The sequence below is a fragment of the Saimiri boliviensis genome, chromosome 1 (assembly GCF_048565385.1).
Source record: "Saimiri boliviensis isolate mSaiBol1 chromosome 1, mSaiBol1.pri, whole genome shotgun sequence".
Taxonomy (NCBI): domain Eukaryota; kingdom Metazoa; phylum Chordata; class Mammalia; order Primates; family Cebidae; genus Saimiri; species Saimiri boliviensis.
The window spans coordinates 9307281-9325452 of NC_133449.1; the positions used below are offsets into that span (position 1 = coordinate 9307281).

Sequence of the window (18172 nt, forward strand, 5' to 3'; positions counted from 1 at the left end):
GGAGTACAGTGGCTTGCTCTCAGCTCACTGCAATCTCCACCTCCCAGGTTCAAGCAATTATCCTGCCTCAGCCTCCCGAATAGCTGGGACTACAGGTGTGCGCCACTATGCCCAGTTAATAATTTTTGTATTTTTAGTAGAGATGGGGTTTCACCATGTTGGCCAGGCTGGTCTCAAACTCCTTTCCTCACGACCCGGCCACCTAGGCCTCCCAAAGAGCTGGGATTACAGGCATGAACCACCGAGCCCCAGCCTACAAACAGGAGACTTTTAATTGAAATGCAAATCTGAATTTGTGTTCATTATATATCTGACCATATGAAATGGTAACACATTTTTAAGGTTACTAATTTTTTTTTTTTTTTTTTTTTTTTTTTGAGATAGAATCTTGTTTTGTAGCCCAGGCTGGAGTGCAGTGGTGCCATTTCAGCTTACAGCAACCTCTACCTCCTCGGTTCAAGTGATGCTCTTGCCTCAGCCTCCCGACTAGCTGGGGCTACAGGTTCGAACTCCTCACCTCCTGATCCACCCACCTCTGCCTCCCAAAGTGCTGGGATTACAGGCGTGAACCACCATGTCCGGCCAAATGTTACTAATTTTAGAGCACTAAAGAGCAGTGTATCAGATTAAAACACACTGCATTCACTCTCAGTATGGAGTACTGAAGAAATTTGTGACTCACAACCTTAAAATAGATTCGCAGAAACATGACTTTCTGGTTCTGGCAACATAGTGAGATGAAGCTTAAGCAGAAGACCTCTTCTACTAAAAAGAATCTAAACGCTAAAAAGAAATAGATAAAAATAGAAAAAACATACAGCATAGCTTCTAAGGAAGGAGGGGAGATATATCCAGGTGCTAGATAGGAAGAGGAAAGAAAGAGCAGAAAGTTAAAGTTTACAACACAACAGTGTGAAGGAGATTGAGGACCCTAGAAAAACTTGGTCATCGCTAAGCAGCAGCCAGAAATCTACTTCCTGGACTTTTTGTTGGTGAAATTCAAGATAAAAAGTAGTAAGAAATCTATTTTCTGGGCTTTTTTGGGGTATAGTCTCCCATGAATAACAGAAACTTGAACCTACATTCTGTGCAGGTGCTAGTCAAACGTTTATTTCATACATGATGAAAACACGAGCTGAAAACGTTAAAAATCGGCTGGAGCACAGCGCATCCAGCACAAATAAAACTACTGTGTAAAGAACAATACTGTCACAATCTAAGGTAGACACAAGTTCCATTAAAAAAGCAACATCCACACTATTAAAACAGGCCAGCTGCAGTGGCTCATGCCTGTAATCCCAGCACTTTGGAAGGCCAAGGTGGGCAGATTACTTGAGGTCAAGAGCTCAAGACCAGCCTGGCCAACATGGCAAAACCTCGTCCCTACTAAAAATACAAAAATTAGCTTAACATGTTCCCAGCTACTCAGGAGGCTGAGGTTGCAGCAAACCGAGGGTTGTAGTGAGCCGATACTACGCAACTGCACTCCAGCCTGAGCAACAGAGCAAGAGTCCAACTCAAACAAACACATAACAAAAATATTCAAGGGACAGATTCTCTATCATCAGGGGTCAGCATACACAGGATGATCAGTTCCCAAGAACTTAAAAAATAAAACTGTGTATAGTAAAACATAAATATGCTGAAAATAATGAAAGAATCTTTTAAAGATGTTGAGGCTAGATACATAGAGTTATTAGAGGATTTTCTACACCTTTGTATAAGTTTGAAACTTTTCCTAATAAAAAAGATTTTTTAAAAAGCCAGGAGAAGCCGGACGCAGTGGCTCACGCCTGTAATCCCAGCACGTTGGGAGGCTGAGGCGGGCGGATCACAAGGTCAAGAGATCAAGACCATCCTGGTCAACATGGTGAAACCCCGTCTCTACTAAAAATACAAAAAATTAGCTGGGCATGGTGGTGCGTGCCTGTAATCCCAGCTACTCAGGAGGCTGAGGCAGGAGAATTGTCTGAACCCAGGAGGCGGAGGTTGCAGTGAGCCGAAATCGCGCCATTGCACTCCAACCTGGGTAACAACAGCAAAACTCTGTCTCAAAAAAAAAAAAAAACGCCAGGAGAAATGAACAATATACAAAAGGCAGCTTGGAGGTGGGAGAAGAGGAATGGCTTTTATTCTTAAAAAAAAAAAAAAAAAAAAAAAAAAAATGAAAACGACTTTCAAATTGGAGATGGACAAAGAAAACTAGTAAAACAAAAGGCACATTTGAAGAAACTACTCAGAATACAGAATAAAGAGTAAAACGAAAAAAATGGAAAAGTTGTAAGATACAAATAGAATGAGAAGGTCTAAGGTAATACCCAACAGGTATTCCAGGAAAGAACAAGGATGAGATGTTATTCCAGGATAATGGCCCCAGTAATGGGATAAATATCTTCGGATTGGAAAAGCACACTAAATCCCAAGCAAGATAAAATAAAAATAAATTCATACCTAGATCATGATAAAATTGCAGAATGCCTAAGACAAGAAAATTCTTAAAAACAAGCAGAGAAATGATACATTACCTATAAAGGAAGAAACAATAATATGACTGACAGTTGATTTTTCATCAGAAAACAATCAAATATCTTCAAAGGGCTGAGAACAACTGTCAAGTAGGATTCTGTAACCAATTAAAGTACCACACGAAAACAGGTGCAAAAAATAAAGACATTTCCAGAAAGACAGAAGTTCCCACTCATAGATCATTACTAAAAGAAACTTTTTTAGAGAGGGAAGGAAGAAGTAATGGAATAAAAGTCATTAATTAGAATATTAACAGTACCTAAAATAAGAGTAACTGCAAAGGTCCGAGTTGGCTATTAAAGCAAAGAAGCATGAACAGGACAAGTGTTTTCCACATCTCTTTTAGAGGATTATCTAAATTTTGAGGACAGTTACATGATTTTTCCCCCTTAATCTACCAAGTGCCTGCCTTTTAAGACCATACTTTCTTTCTTTTTTTTTTTTTTTTTTTTTTTTGAGACGGAGTTTCGCTCTTGTTACCCAGGCTGGAGTGCAATGGCGTGATCTCGGCTCACCGCAACCTCCGTCTCCTGGGTTCAGGCAATTCTCCTGCCTCAGCCTCCTGAGTAGCTGGGATTACAGGCACATGCCACCATGCCCAGCTAATTTTTTGTATTTTTAGTAGAGACGGGGTCTCACCATGTTGACCAGGATGGTCTCGATCTCTCGACCTCGTGATCCACCCGTCTCGGCCTCCCAAAGTGCTGGGATTACAGGCTTGAGCCACCGCGCCCGGCCTAGATCATACTTTCTAAAACCTGACAAAAGAACTATTGATTATTTGCTCCAGGAGAAAATGTTTCATTAGAATAATCAAGGATCCTAAATATTTCAATAGCCCATCTTCCATCTTAAGTAAGTGACAAGAAAACATGGGTCCCTTTGAGATATTCACTGGTATAACTTTTTTTTTTTTTTTTTTTTTTTTTGAGACGGAGTTTCGCTCTTATTACCCAGGCTGGAGTGCAATGGCGCGATCTCGGCTCACCGCAGCCTCCGCCTCCTGGGTTCAGGCAATTCTCCTGCCTCAGCCTCCTGAGTAGCTGGGATTACAGGCACACGCCACCATGCCCAGCTAATTTTTTGTATTTTAGTAGAGACGGGGTTTCACCATGTTGACCTGGATGGTCTCGATCTCTTGACCTCGTGATCCACCCGCCTCGGCCTCCCAAAGTGCTGGGATTACAGGCTTGAGCCACCGCGCCCGGCTCACTGGCATTAACTTTAACCAATATCTACATGCTAATAACTCACAAATTTGCTCCTTAGCCAGTTGTACTGCAGTTTCTTCAACTGTAAAACAGTTAATGACAGTCAACACAGGGTTGTTGTAAAGATTAAATGAGTTAACACAAACTCTGCTTGGTACATAACACTCAACTGTGTCATACACCATGACATAAATCTTTCTCTTATGCACCAGGCCAAGTGCCTCTGACATGTATTGACATCTGGATGGACCATTGGAACTTTAAACTTTACTCATTTTTTAAAAATTAAATTAAACTTCCTGACACAATCAACCATTGATTCTCCTCCCTACTCAATTTTCTGTCTTAGGAAAAGTATTCAGTAGCCCTAGGCAGAAACCTAGGTGTCACCCAACTGGTTTATTTGGCCTTACTCCCCCTGCCTCCTATATTTAGTCACCAGAGTCCCTGGAAGTAGCTTTCTCCAGGAAGTCAAAACTGATTTGGAAACTTTTCTCAGACAAGTGTAAACACAGTATACTTCGTGAACATGTATTTCGCCTTTCTTAACTATAACCACTGAGGGAAAAGATATTTTCTTGTCTGGGTTTGATATGTAAGAACTGAAGGATCCAATATATACTCTGAAAAAGTGTGAACCACAATCAATGCACTAACAAATCCACCCCCTACTGTGGAGGATGATGGTCATTCAACATTTGAGCAGCATCCAACTTCTTTTTGTCATACTACACTTACTAAGCAATTTCCTGATTATGACTTCATTCCTATATGAGTCTATCTGCCTCCTGAAAGAGAACATACTGGTTATGTCAATACAGTACTACAATCTTTGTGCTAGTTATGGTTCACTGTAAATGAATAAGCTAACCTTCCTGGTTTTATGCACCAGTCACATGAGCTTGATCACTGTCGATCTATCCTTGAAAGACAGCTCCACCCTGGTATAGTTCATAAAGCTAAAGGTTACACCATGAATTGCAGTAAACTCACAAGAGTAATGCTATCCCTCCCACTCCAACTTTTGGGAAATACCACCCTCCCACACACACACACACACACACACACACACACACACACACACTCCTAATTTCTCTGTAGTGTTACATGTCTGAGTATCCTTATACATTTTGAAATATTTATATCTACTAGATTCCAAACCTGTTCCTATACTTTTTTTTTTTTTTTTTTTTTGAGACAGAGTTTCGCTCGTTACCCAGGCTGGAGTGCAATGGCGTGATCTCGGCTCACCGCAACCTCCGCCTCCCGGGTTCAGGCAATTCTCCTGCCTCAGCCTCCTGAGTAGCTGGGATTACAGGCACGCGCCACCACGCCCAGCTAATTTTTTGTATTTTTAGTAGAGATGGGGTTTCACCATGTTGACCATGATGGTCTCTATCTCTTAACCTCGTGATCCACCCGCCTCGGTCTCCCAAAGTGCTGGGATTACAGGCGTGAGCCACCGCGCCCGGCGCTTACTTTTTTTTCTTTTTGAGAATGGGTCTCGTTGTGTCACCCAGAGGCTGGAGTGCAGTGATGTGATGTCGGCTCACTGCAACCTCTGCCTCCCAGGTTCAAGTGATTCTTGTGCCTCAGCCACCTGAGTAGCTGGAATTACAAGCATGCGCCACCATGCCCAGCTAATTTTTCTATTTCTAGTAGAGTTTTCCCATGTTGGCCAGGCTGCTCTCAAACTCCTGGGTTCATGTGATCCACCCGTCTCGGCCTCCCAAAGTGCTGGAATTGAAGGTGTGAGTCACGGTGCCCATTCCTGTTTCTATACTTGTATTACTTATTTCTACTAACTATTCCCTCACCCTCCTATCTCCCAGCCACTTAGGTTCATCCACACTACCTCTGAGTTTTCATTCTCTGTTTCCCATTCCACCACAAGCTATCAAAGTCCTACTGATTCCACCTGTCACAGTATTTTTGAAAATCTATCTTCTCAGTCTCATGTTATTTTTATTACCCAAGTTAACCATATCATTTCACCTCAACTATTCCAATAATCTAACTGATCTACCAGATTTTACGGTTTTCTTCTTTCTCGGATCCAGTTTATACCTTGCTGCCAAATTAATCTTAAATTCCATGTGGTCATGGTAACTCGTGCTCATGGTAACCCCTGCTCAAAATCCCCAAAGGCATGTTAAAGGATAAACTTAAAGCCAGACATTGTCCTGCAGACTCAAGGTCTTGCAAATAGACCCTAACCTAGAGCTTCCAGGTAATTTAAATGGTAAAGAGATACTGATTCCCTCAGTTTCCACAGCAGCAGGGTGGGGAAATCCATTTTCCTCTGCACCATACAAAGATGGTTATTCTGTGTGCCATTACACAAAAGGAGTTGGGAAGCACTGTCCTAACTGACTGACATCAACCTTATTTCTATTACTACCTTTCCTGCACCACTAGGAGGAGTGTGGAGCAACAATCAGGGACCTCCCAAAAACTTAAGTGGCCCTCCAAAAAGTAACATATATAAGTATTCCTGCCGGGCGCGGTGGCTCAAGCCTGTAATCCCAGCACTTTGGGAGGCTGAGGCGGGTGGATCACGAGGTCAGGAGATGGAGACCATCCTGGTCAACACGGTGAACTCCGTCTCCACTAAAAATACAAAAAATTAGCTGGGCATGGTGGCGCGTGCCTGTAATACCAGCTACTCAGGAGGCTGAGGCAGGAGAACTGCCTGAACCCAGGAGGCGGAGGTTGCGGTGAGCCGAGATCCCGCCATTGCACTCCAGCCTGGGTAACAAGAGCGAAACTCCGTCTCAAAAAAAAAAAAAAAAAAAAAAAAAAGTATTCCTTATGTCAGGATGCTAGGAATATAGCAGGTATTGTGGGGAAAGTTTAAAAAGCAACACTGTAACTATCTCCAGCACTACTCCAAGATAAAGCCACCTGAGCCAATGAATACCATCTTTCAACAGTAAGGCAACTACATTGAGGCTAGATACAGCACTATTAGAGTGACTGGTCATTAAGGTCATCCAACTACAGCCTCTTGTTGATTTCTATTTTCACCAAGCAATCTTCTAAGGGTAATTTGGGTCCTCCTGTACATTTACCAACAAACAATAAACATGACTCCATCATGTTTCTTTGCCTTACTTACAATCCTTGCAGCTCCTCTCTCAATAGACCAATAAATTAGATATGGAACCCATAAGGATGAGGGAGGGAACACACCCTAAACCATGAACATACACTACTATTTTACTCATCTAGCACCCTGCCACCTCTTGAATTGAAGAGGAAGAATCCTTCAAAAATATGTATTTTTTAAAATGTTATTGGGCACTCATTAATGTTATATAGAGCACTCATTAATGCAAATATGCCTTTCTGGATGAAAAAGAACTAACACCAGTATTTGTGTAGACCAAAAACCACATTGCATAAAAGGTTTTCACTTTTGAAATCTGAGTTTCTAAAAGGAACAAAAAAGGCATAAAACCCAACAGTAAGTAGGTGGAATATTAAATTAATGTCATGAATTACACAGTAAGTTGTCATGGTGTCAGAGAATATGGGCTCTTCACACTCAGTAGGATATGTGCCATTGTAGTTACAGTGTAAGTAAAAATAAGCCAAAGGGTAGTCCATGCAATCAAGCGGTTTATTAAAGAAAACCACTGTGGGCTAAAGAAAATAAGGAGCTAAAACCCACAGGATAAACAGGCAAAAGAGAAAGGGAAGCAGCAGATGAAGAGAATGAAGAGAATCAAGAGAAATGAAGAGAATCCAAGACTCTAACACAAAGAGAAAAAGCAAGGCCGGGCGCGGTGGCTCAAGCCTGTAATCCCAGCACTTTGGGAGGCCAAGGCGGGTGGATCACGAGGTCAAGAGATCGAGACCATCCTGGTCAACATGGTGAAACCCCGTCTCTACTAAAAAAAATACAAAAAATTAGCTGGGCATGGTGGTGTGTGCCTGTAATCCCAGCTACTCAGGAGGCTGAGGAAGGAGAATTGCCTGAACCCAGGAGGCAGAGGTTGCAGTGAGCCGAGATCGTGCCATTGCACTCCAGCCCAGGTAACAAAAGTGAAACTCCGTCTCAAAAAAAAAAAAAGAGAAAGAGCATTATCTCCATGACTCAAATATTTCTCAACATCTTTTCCCAGTCCATGTGATCTCTAGCCACCACCATCCCACAACCCAGGCAAAATTACACAGTAGTATTGCTAACCCTGTAGGATACAGCATAGTGGTATACTACAGGGAATGGGACGGCCTTTTTGTGAGCACAACATTGCTTCATCCCCGCCCCAAATAATTAACCAGGTAAAAAAAATAAAGATGCACTTGAGTAAAAATGTTCATCCTGTCTTCCAACTCAAGTACTGAGGTGCTGTGACTGCAGTGGCGAAGATACCTAACAGAAAGATGGCAGCATCCAACAAGTCATGGGACAGTAAAATAAGGATATGTGTGAGCTGCAATGTGCCAGTATTAGAGAAAATCAGTCTTTGTTCCTTCACTTCACGCAATGCAGCTTAACCAATTCTAGATGTTATTACCAATAAATATAATGTCCAGTCTCTGAACTCTGTATGCTATATCCCCATATTTCGGCAGCTGGATACTGAGTAGCCATAACCTTAATATACAATATTCTACCTTCTTGTGCTCAAAGATTCTCACGATATTCAGATTTGGAAGAAAAGTTTAATACCTCCACTGATGGTACATACTCCTTCCAAATTTGTCAATCTGCATTAAAAACAATTACACAGCCAGGCACGGTGGCTCATGCCTGTAATCCCAGTACTTTGGGAGGTCAAGGCAGGCAGATCATGAGGTCAGGAGATCCAGACCATCCTGGCCAACATGGTGAAAATCCATCTCTGCTAAAAATAAAAAAAATAATTAGCTGGGCATGGTTGTGCATGCCTGTTGTCCCAGCTACTTAGGAGGCTGAGGCAGGATAATTACTTGAACTCAGGAGGCGGAGATTGAAGTGGGCCAAGATCATGCTCCTGCACTACAGCCTGGGCGACAGGGCACCACCTGTCTCAAAAAAAAAAAAAAAAAAAAAAAAAAATTACACTTACACCACCATCTTTTAGCAACACTTCCAGGACAGTGCTACAAAACTAACCAAGGCAAATAAATGCCAATGTTTATACATACTTTCTTCCCCTTAGAGAATTTACAATTTACTAGCATCCATGAGCTTTTTTAACCACTGATTTGGGAAGGACATCAGTTTCAGCCACTGCTTTGGGAAGGAAAAGGACAAATGATAGTGAGGAAATAAAAAACTTTCCTTAAAATGGGGGGAAAAGAACAGAAGTCAAATCTTGGTCGGGACATAAAGCAACCAAAATGAACAGACATCCAGATACCTAATAGAAAGGATGTTCCATTAAACAAAATTAGGTCAAAACTGCCTTGCTAGCTTAGTATATATGGGTCAAGTTTTGCTATATCCTAAGAACACTCAAGATAGAAAATGGTTTATACTAGCAAGGACACAAATAATACTTTGATTTGAGCTTTGCCTTTTCTAAGTCTATGGAAAACTGAATTAAGCCACTACTACATTATAGAAATTGTATCATGCCAGGCGCGGTGGCTCACACCTGTAATCCCAGCACTTTGGGAGGCCGAGGTGGGTGGATCACGAGGTCAAGAGATCGAGACCATCCTGGCCAACATGGTAAAACCCCATCTCTACTAAAAATACAAAAATTAGCTGGGTATGGTGGTGTGCGCCTGTAGTCCCAGCTACTCGGGAGGCTGAGGCAGGAGAATTGCTTGAAGCCAGGAGGCGGAGGCTGCAGTGAGCCGAGATCGGGCCACTGCATTCCAGCCTGGCACCTGGTGACAGGCAACAGGGTGAGACTCTCTCAAAAAAAAAGAAAAAAGAAAAAAGAAATTGTATCATTATTTACAGGCTAACTTTTCCATTTATAACTAACACATGCCCTATACATTTATCTCCACAGCTGAAGTATACACAACCCCTTCCTGCCTCGAGTCTATCAGCTCTGTTATGGGGTGCAAAGGGAAGAAGAGAGTTAACAGGATTTTAAGAGCCTATGGTTAAGAAAATTATTTTGCATTTACAACTAAACTTACATGAGTTACTGATCATATTCAAATGAACCCCAGGGACAACATAAAAACCCTGGAAATGAAGCAGTGTTTTCTAGTACACAGAGGAAAAAATAAAGATGAAGTCCTTATTCTTATGCCCTTACAGCTTACCAATACTGATCTGAATTGGGCATAATTTACTTTGGGGGCAGTCACAAGAGCAACTTAGGAAACTGGTAAACTCCAGACAATATAGAACTGAACTGGGTCTTATTACCAAACTTGGTGAAAAACAAGACACTACATAAACATAATCACACATTCTCATAGAGGGTAAAAAATTAGAGCAGGCTGATCTGAAGGTAACGAGTTATCTTGATTGTTCACAGTCACTTACAAATCAAACTTCTTGCTCTACTCTTCCTCCCCTTCTCACTACTGTACTTGACTAGTCTTAAAAAGAATTAAAAAAAAAAAAAATCAGAATAAAAAGAAAAAAAAGAACAAGAGCAAAGGTAAGAAAGTGGGCAATACAGGAGAGAGTCATGGGTAGTTTCATGTGGTTGGAGAACAGAGGGAACAATGAGTGAGAAAAAAGGCTGAAGAAAAAGGCTGGAAGATCTCAGAGGTCCTCTTAGGGAACCCAGACTCCATGTTACATATTACATACTAATGACTGAGCGAAGAAGCAGTAATTATTCCCTCCCTTAAGTCTTTATGAGCATTACCAGTATACATTAAAACACATCAAAGGGAGCACACTGATAGAAGGGTGTATATATTTAAAGCCCAGATTCTTCTCCATTTACACATAAGAGAATTCAGAGAAAGGAGATGATCTTAGAAGAACAGGGTCCTGTAAAGGAAGGCTCTACAATTAAAGGCAGTAGGAGAACTGAAAGAACACAATTCTAGAAAAGGGGAATTTGAGTTTCATGGCTAAGTAGCTGTGGAATTGAGTAAATTAACATATCTCCATTTCCTTACAGGTAAACCCATTTGTTATCTAACCATAACTGCACACTGGACGGTGCTAGGTAACAGAACTGAAAGTATTAACAAGCTATAATTTGTAACTACAGAATGTAATGGTACCTAAATTGTATTTTGCAGGATGAGTGTCATTTCAGCATATAGAAAGAGAGAAAAAATGCTTTACAATAGAGGAATGGAAACAAAATACAGTGTAGTCAACTTGGCTAGAGCACAGGGAACAGAAGAATCATGTGTTTTCTTCATACCAAATTAGGTCTGATTATATTTTCTGTAAGTGTGAGAATTTCAGGTCAAGGATAAACAAATTGTTATTTCAACAAAGGGTGCCAGGGCAATTGGATATCCACATGCAAAAGAATAAAACTGGACCTTTTCCTCACTCCATATGCAAAAAGGAACTCAAAATGGATTAAAGACCTAAACATAGGAGCTTATAAAACTTTGAAGAAATCTTAAGTATGTATATAACTTCATAACTTTGGACTAGGCAATGGTTTAAGATTATTACACCAAAAACACAAGCAACCAAAAAACACAAAAAAATGAACTTCAAAATTAAGAATGTTTCTGCTTCAAAGGACATTACAAGTAAGACAATCCACAGAATGTGAGAAAGTATTTGCAAATCACGTATCCGATAAAGGTCTAGTATTCAGAATACATTTCAAAAAGGATTACCATCTAATGATAAAAACACAGATAAGCCAATTTTAAAACAAGCAAAGGATCTCAACAGACATTTCTCCAAAGAACATATGCTAAAGGCCAATAAGTACATGATATCATTTGATATCTACCAGGATTGGTGAGGATGTCAAGAAACTGGAACTCTCATACACTGTGGTGGGAATGTAAAACGGAATAGCCACTATGGAAAACAATCTGGCAGTTCCTGAAACATTAAACAGGTACATACACAAAAGAAATGAAAACAAGCCCACACAAATGCTCACAGCATCATTCTTAACAGCCTATAAGATGGAAGCAACCCAAATGTCCACTGATGGACAAATAGATAAACAAAATGTGGTATTTCTTTTTTTTTTTTTTTGAGACGGAGTTTCACTCTTGTTACCCAGGCTGGAGTGCAATGGCGCGATCTCGGCTCACCGCAACGTCCGCCTCCTGGGTTCAGGCAATTCTCCTGCCTCAGCCTCCTGAGTAGCTGGGATTACAGGCACGCGCTACCATGCCCAGCTAATTTTTTGTATTTTTAGTAGAGACGGGGTTTCACCATGTTGACCAGGATGGTTTCGGTCTCTTGACCTCGTGATCCACCCGCCTCGGCCTCCCAAAGTGCTGGGATTACAGGCTTGAGCCACCGCGCCCGGCCCAAAATGTGGTATTTCTATATAATGTAATATTATTCAGCCAAAATTCTGATACCTGCTACAACATTACGCAAAATGAAATAAGCCAGACACAAAGAGACAACTATTCTATAATTCCACTTAAATGAGGTACCTAGAGTAGTTAAATTTATAGACAGAAAGTAGGGTGGTTGCCAGGAGGAATGGGGAGTTTCTGTTTAATAGGTATAGAGTTTCAGTTTTGCATGATGAAGAATTGCAGAGATGGATAGTGGCGTTGCATTGCCCAACAAAGTACAAAATGAATGTACTTAATACCACTGAACAGTAGCTTAAGAATCGTTAAAATGCTAACTTTAATGTTTTATGTGTATCTTACCACAATACAAAAGTTTTATTTAAAAAAGGCCAGGTGTGGTGGCTCACACTTCTAATTCCAGCACTTTGGGAGGCCACGCAGGAGGATCATCTGAGTGTCTCATAAGGAGTTTGAGACCAGCATGGGCAACAAAGTGAGACCCTGTCTATACAAACAAATTTAAAAATTAGCTGTGGGTGATGGTGTACACCTGTAATCCCAGCTATCTGGGAGGCTGAAGTAGGAGGATCCCCTGAGCCCAGGAGTTTGAGGATGCTGTGAGTTTGTACTCCAGCCTGGGCGACAGAGTGAGAACCCCTGCCTCAAAAAAAGAAAAAAAGGTTCTGATGCAAGCTACAACACAAATAAACCTTGAGGACAGCAGGCTAAGTGAAAGAAGCCAGACACAAAAGGCTAAATATGCTATGATTCTATTTATATGAAATGTCCAGAAGAGGCATATCTATAGGGATAGAAAGTTGATTAGTGGTTGTCAGGAGCTGGGGCAAGGGAAAATGGTAAGTGACTATTAAAGGGATGTAGGATTTCTGTTTGTGGTGATGAAAACGTTCTGGAATTAATAATGGCTGCACAACTTTTTGAATAAACTGAAAATCACAGAATCGTATTTAAAAAGAAAATTTATGACATTTGAATTATATTTAATTTAGAAATATATGTAAACTGACACTCAGGTTATTAAACAAAAAACAAGATAGAAAGCTTCTCTAGCAACTAAGACAAATTATTTTATAAACATTTATAAAATCTTTGAAACTTTTAGGAAAGGAGATCATTAAGTTTCCTTAGAGAAATGAATTCTAAAGAGGGAAATTATTTGTATAGCAATCATTACTATGCCTTTTAAATATATGTGTCTATACTTTTTAGAGTTGTCTTAGTCTCATTTTGTTTTTTGAGACAGAGTCTTGCTCTGTCAACCAGGCGGGAGTTAAGTGCTAGGAAGACAGATCACTACAGCCTAAACCTCCTGGGCTTAAGCAACCCTCTTGCCTTAACCGCCCGTTAACTCATAGGCACACACCACATGCCCAGCCATTTTTTTTTTTTTGTAAGAGACAGGGTCTTACACTTTGTTGTCTGGACTGGTCATACTCCTGGGCTCAAGCGATCCTCCTCTCTTGGCCTCCCAAAGTGCTGGGATTACAGGTGTGAGCCGCTGTGCCCAGCCTATAGTTGTTTTATATGTTCAAAACAACAAACAAAAATAGCAAAGGGTTTTTTTACAAATTTGTGACCTCCATCCTTCCCCTCAGCCCTTTTTTTCCATAAACTCTAATTATAAATTCTACTACTACAGGAAAAAGAACTATATCATTCTGAAAAAATAATATTTGAGAATCTATACTAATAATCTTAGTAGGTCCTTTAAAGACTCAACAGACTTGGGGGCTAAATATGTTGCTTTGATATCCTGATATAAACTTCATACTAGGCCAGGCGCGGTGGCTCAAGCCTGTAATCCCAGCACTTTGGGAGGCCGAGGCGGGTGGATCACGAGGTCAAGAGATCGAGACCATCCTGATCAACATAGTGAAACCCCGTCTCTACTAAAAATACAAAAAATTAGCTGGGCATGGTGGCACGTGCCTGTAATCCCAGCTACTCAGGAGGCTGAGGCAGGAGAATTGCCTGAACCCAGGGGGCGGAGGTTGCGGTGAGCTGAGATCGCGCCACTGCACTCCAGCCTGGGTAACAGGAGCGAAACTCCGTCTCAAAAAAAACAAAAAAAAAAACAAAAAAAAAAAAACTTCATACTACATTAGTTTCATCAATAGATAAAATAAGTTTATGAACATCTATCAGGCCATTTTGATTACAAGCAGAAATGTTCAGAAACCTGTCCTGGACAAAAATAAATCACTAAGTGCTTTTTGGTATCTGTATAAGAAGGATTACCTTCCAGAAACGTACAGCTGATCGTAAAGAACAAAATAGAGGTATGCAACCTTAAATCCTACCTACTGAGCTATTCAAACTCCACCAGTGTATACTGCACTATTTAAAACAGCAACGATTAAGGCCTTAAAAACCCTAACAAGAAATAATACCCAAAAAATGCTACTTTCCTGATACAGTTTCGTCTCTGAGCAAAATTAATCAAATGCAAACATCTGACTTATAAATCAATGTTAGACAATGTTAATAAAAGAAATTTGTTGAACAAACATTGCCATTTATATATTTTCTTTAATCTTATCCATTAAACTTTGCCAACGCATGTTCTTCTATCTTCTTAATCTATTAGAGTTGTTATTCTCTTAATCCTTGGTTCAAGATTTTTATCTACCATCAAATCTCTTGGCAGGTGTAGACAATGGAGAGGAGGGAATAAAAATTTCCATAGGGAACCATCAGTAGTTTTCTGATACAGCCTCCTATCTTGGTTTGTTCAAGAGCATAGAGTCACTTCAATATCCACCATCTCCCTCTTCAAATGTCAGTCTTTGGGTTAAATGTTATACGTGCATTTGAGCCCAGGAGGCAGAGGCTGCAGTGAACTGTGACAGCGCCACTACATTCCAGCCTGAGCAACAGAGGGAGACCCTGTCTCAAAAAAAAAAGTTACAGGTAAAAAAATAAAAAATATATTAAAAGTTTGATTATGTAAAAACTAGCTTCCACAGAGCATAGCTACATTTAATGGGATATTCTACCCTTCCAAATGGGGGGGTCTCTGAAATGAGACCCCAAATAATCAAGAGTATTTTTAAACCCATAATGTAACCTTTCTAACCTCTTCACTAGTCCATCAGAATCCCAAGAGGGCAAACACTAGCACTCAAGCACTGAAGACATAAAACGTATATTCCCGAATTATTGGAAATAGTACCAGGCTGAAAGATCAGAACACCTAGTATAAATATGTTTAACTGTTGTTTTTAAAAGAGCGAAAATTCTGTGAGCTGCATTTAAGTAATGTTTGGTGGTATGTACAAAACAAAAGGGAAAATGGAGTGCTAATTCTTGAAGAGCAACATCGATAAGAATTATTTAGGAATAAAATATCTAATCTGATGATCCATATAGCTTATGACTTTAAAAGATTTCACACACTTTTCAATTTATTTCCTCCAATCACCGCAACATGACGTTTACAATCTATCATCCTTTAAGAAAGCATTTACATTAAATTTTTGTAAGTTCTTATTGTCATGATCCTACCCCTTGCACCATTATTTTTCCATTTCTCTAAGTAAAGCCGGTAACAAAGGTACAGGAAAAAGAATGTTCAAATGAAGAATGTCTTACACAATATGTATTTAGTACCACTGTGCCAAACCCAACTGGAGCAAAAAATCCAGATGACAAGGAGGTCATGAAATACTACTCAACTGAATAGAAAGACATGTAAACTGACAATCAAAGTTGGTATGAATACAACAAGTTTCACTGATAAATACTTTGACCAATGCTGGTTAACCGCTAACCTTACTTACTGCTCCAAAAGCTGTATATTTTTAAAACCTAAGGCCGGGCGCGGTGGCTCAAGCCTGTAATCCCAGCACTTTGGGAGGCCGAGGCGGGTGGATCACGAGGTCGAGAGATCGAGACCACCCTGGTCAACATGGTGAAACCCCGTCTCTACTAAAAATACAAAAAACTAGCTGGGCGCGGTGGCGCGTGCCTGTAATCCCAGCTACTCAGGAGGCTGAGGCAGGAGAATTCCCTGAATCCAGGAGACGGAGGTTGCGGTGAGCCGAGATCGTGCCATTGCACTCCAGCCTGGGTAACAAGAGCAAAACTCCGTCTCAAAAACAAACAAACAAACAAACAAAAAAAAAAAAACCTAAATGCAACCAGCTCCAAAAGACCGTTATCCATATTTTTCATGGACGTCAACTCTGCTTTTTGGTCAGGTATTGGGAAGGGCAAGTGAAGAGATTAACTTTATATTATCCCTCTCAACACAAAGAAGCCGAAAGACATTCCAACATACCAGTTCTTTAGCTAGTTTCCAGGAATTAACACGGACTTTCATTATCCAGTGTCTAATATCAACTATTCTCCTTTCTTCATCAGCACATCTGTGATTTTCCTGGTCTTCAAACCTACATTCCCAGGGATAAGATGGGGCAAAGGGGCAGAGAAATGGGAAGGGCGGTATGGTTTTACAAATTCCATTATCACCACATACGATGACTACTCAGAAAATGAAAATAAACTGCTCAACCATCCAACCACAGTAATAAAATTCTTGTAGAGCAGCAGTTCTACTATTAATTTCAGTAATTAAATTCCCGTAAAGCAAAGTGCAGTCTGGGAACCCCTGGAGTTTCCCCTACAGCCTTTGGAGAGGAGACAAAACAAAACCGCTTTCTTTTTTTTTTTTTTTTTTTGAGACTGAGTTTCGCTCGTTACCCAGGCTGGAGTGCAATGGTGCCATCTTGGCTCACCACAACCTCCGCCTCCTGGGTTCAAGCAATTCTCTTGCCTCAGCCTCCTGAGTAGCTGGGACCACAGGCGTGTGCCACCATGCCCAGCTAATTTTTTTGGTATTTTTTTTAGTAGATGGGGTTTCACCATGTTGACCAGGATGGTCTCGATCTCTTCGTGATCCGCCCACTTCAGCCTCCCAAAGTGCTGGTATTATAGGCGTTAGCCACCGTGCCCGGACTGCAAAACCACTTTCATAATTCTAAGATGATTTTGCTTTTTTCCCACTGTCGTTTTCTCACAAGCGGAGTTTTCCAAAAGCTACAAGACATGTGATATTGCAATAGGTTGAATGAAAATGCCGCTATTCGGCCGGGCGTGGTGGCTCAAGCCTGTAATCCCAGCAGTTTGGGAGGCCGAGGCGGGTGGATCACGAGGTCAAGAGATCGAGACCATCCTGTTCAACATGGTGAAACCCCGTCTCTACTAAAAATACAAAACATTAGCTGGGCATGGTGGCGCGTGCCTGTAATCTCAGCTACTCAGGAGGCTGAGGCAGGAGAATTGCCTGAACCCAGGAGGCGGAGGTTGCGGTGAGCTGAGATCGCGCCATTGCACTCCAGCCTGGGTAACAAGAGCGAAACTCCGTCTCAAAAAAAAAAAAAAAGAAAAAAGAAAATGCCGCTATTCTCATTCAATTTTTTGTTAAAGTTATTTTAATTTTTAAAAAGTGGTCCTGAGATCAAGTTTGTGAACCACTATATGGTCAATTAAGAGGTCTTGCACAGCATCTGATGACTCCATCAATCTACTCAGCACTCATCACCAAACAAAAAAATGATGGTGCCAGTCAAGTCTCCTAAGTGGGTAACCAATACCTTTCTATACATTCTCCTATCTTGAGAACAAGACACAGGTTACACTATTTTCTTGCTATATATATTAAAGACACTCAACTAGTGATATGAAATATCATAACCCCTAATACATAGCAACCAACAATTGCAGTGAACACCCATATACCTACCACCTGAATCCTACCATTAACCTTGTGCCACACTTGCTTTATCAGATATCTATCCATTTCTAGCAGTTAAAAACTGAAGACATCAGTACATGCATATCACTAGTTTTTTCTTTCAAAGTAAAATTTACACACAATGAAATGCACAAATCTTGGGTGCACATTTGCTGAGTTTTGACAAATGTATAAAACCTAAACCCGTATCAACTGAGAATACAATTATCCATTCTACTATAAAGACACATGCACATGTATGTTTACTGCAGCACTATTCACAATAGCAAAGACTTGGAACCAACCCAAA

General features: G+C 40.7%; 1 protein-coding gene and 1 pseudogene across 1 annotated transcript in view; both read right to left on the reverse strand.

Annotated features, from left to right (window-relative positions):
- Window positions 1-16401, reverse strand: part of LOC141583613 (large ribosomal subunit protein uL23 pseudogene) — a 33189-nt pseudogene extending 16788 nt beyond the window's left edge.
- Window positions 1-18172, reverse strand: part of YWHAQ (tyrosine 3-monooxygenase/tryptophan 5-monooxygenase activation protein theta) — a 53731-nt gene that overhangs the window by 26874 nt on the left and 8685 nt on the right. The gene's annotated exons all lie outside the window — the stretch shown is intronic.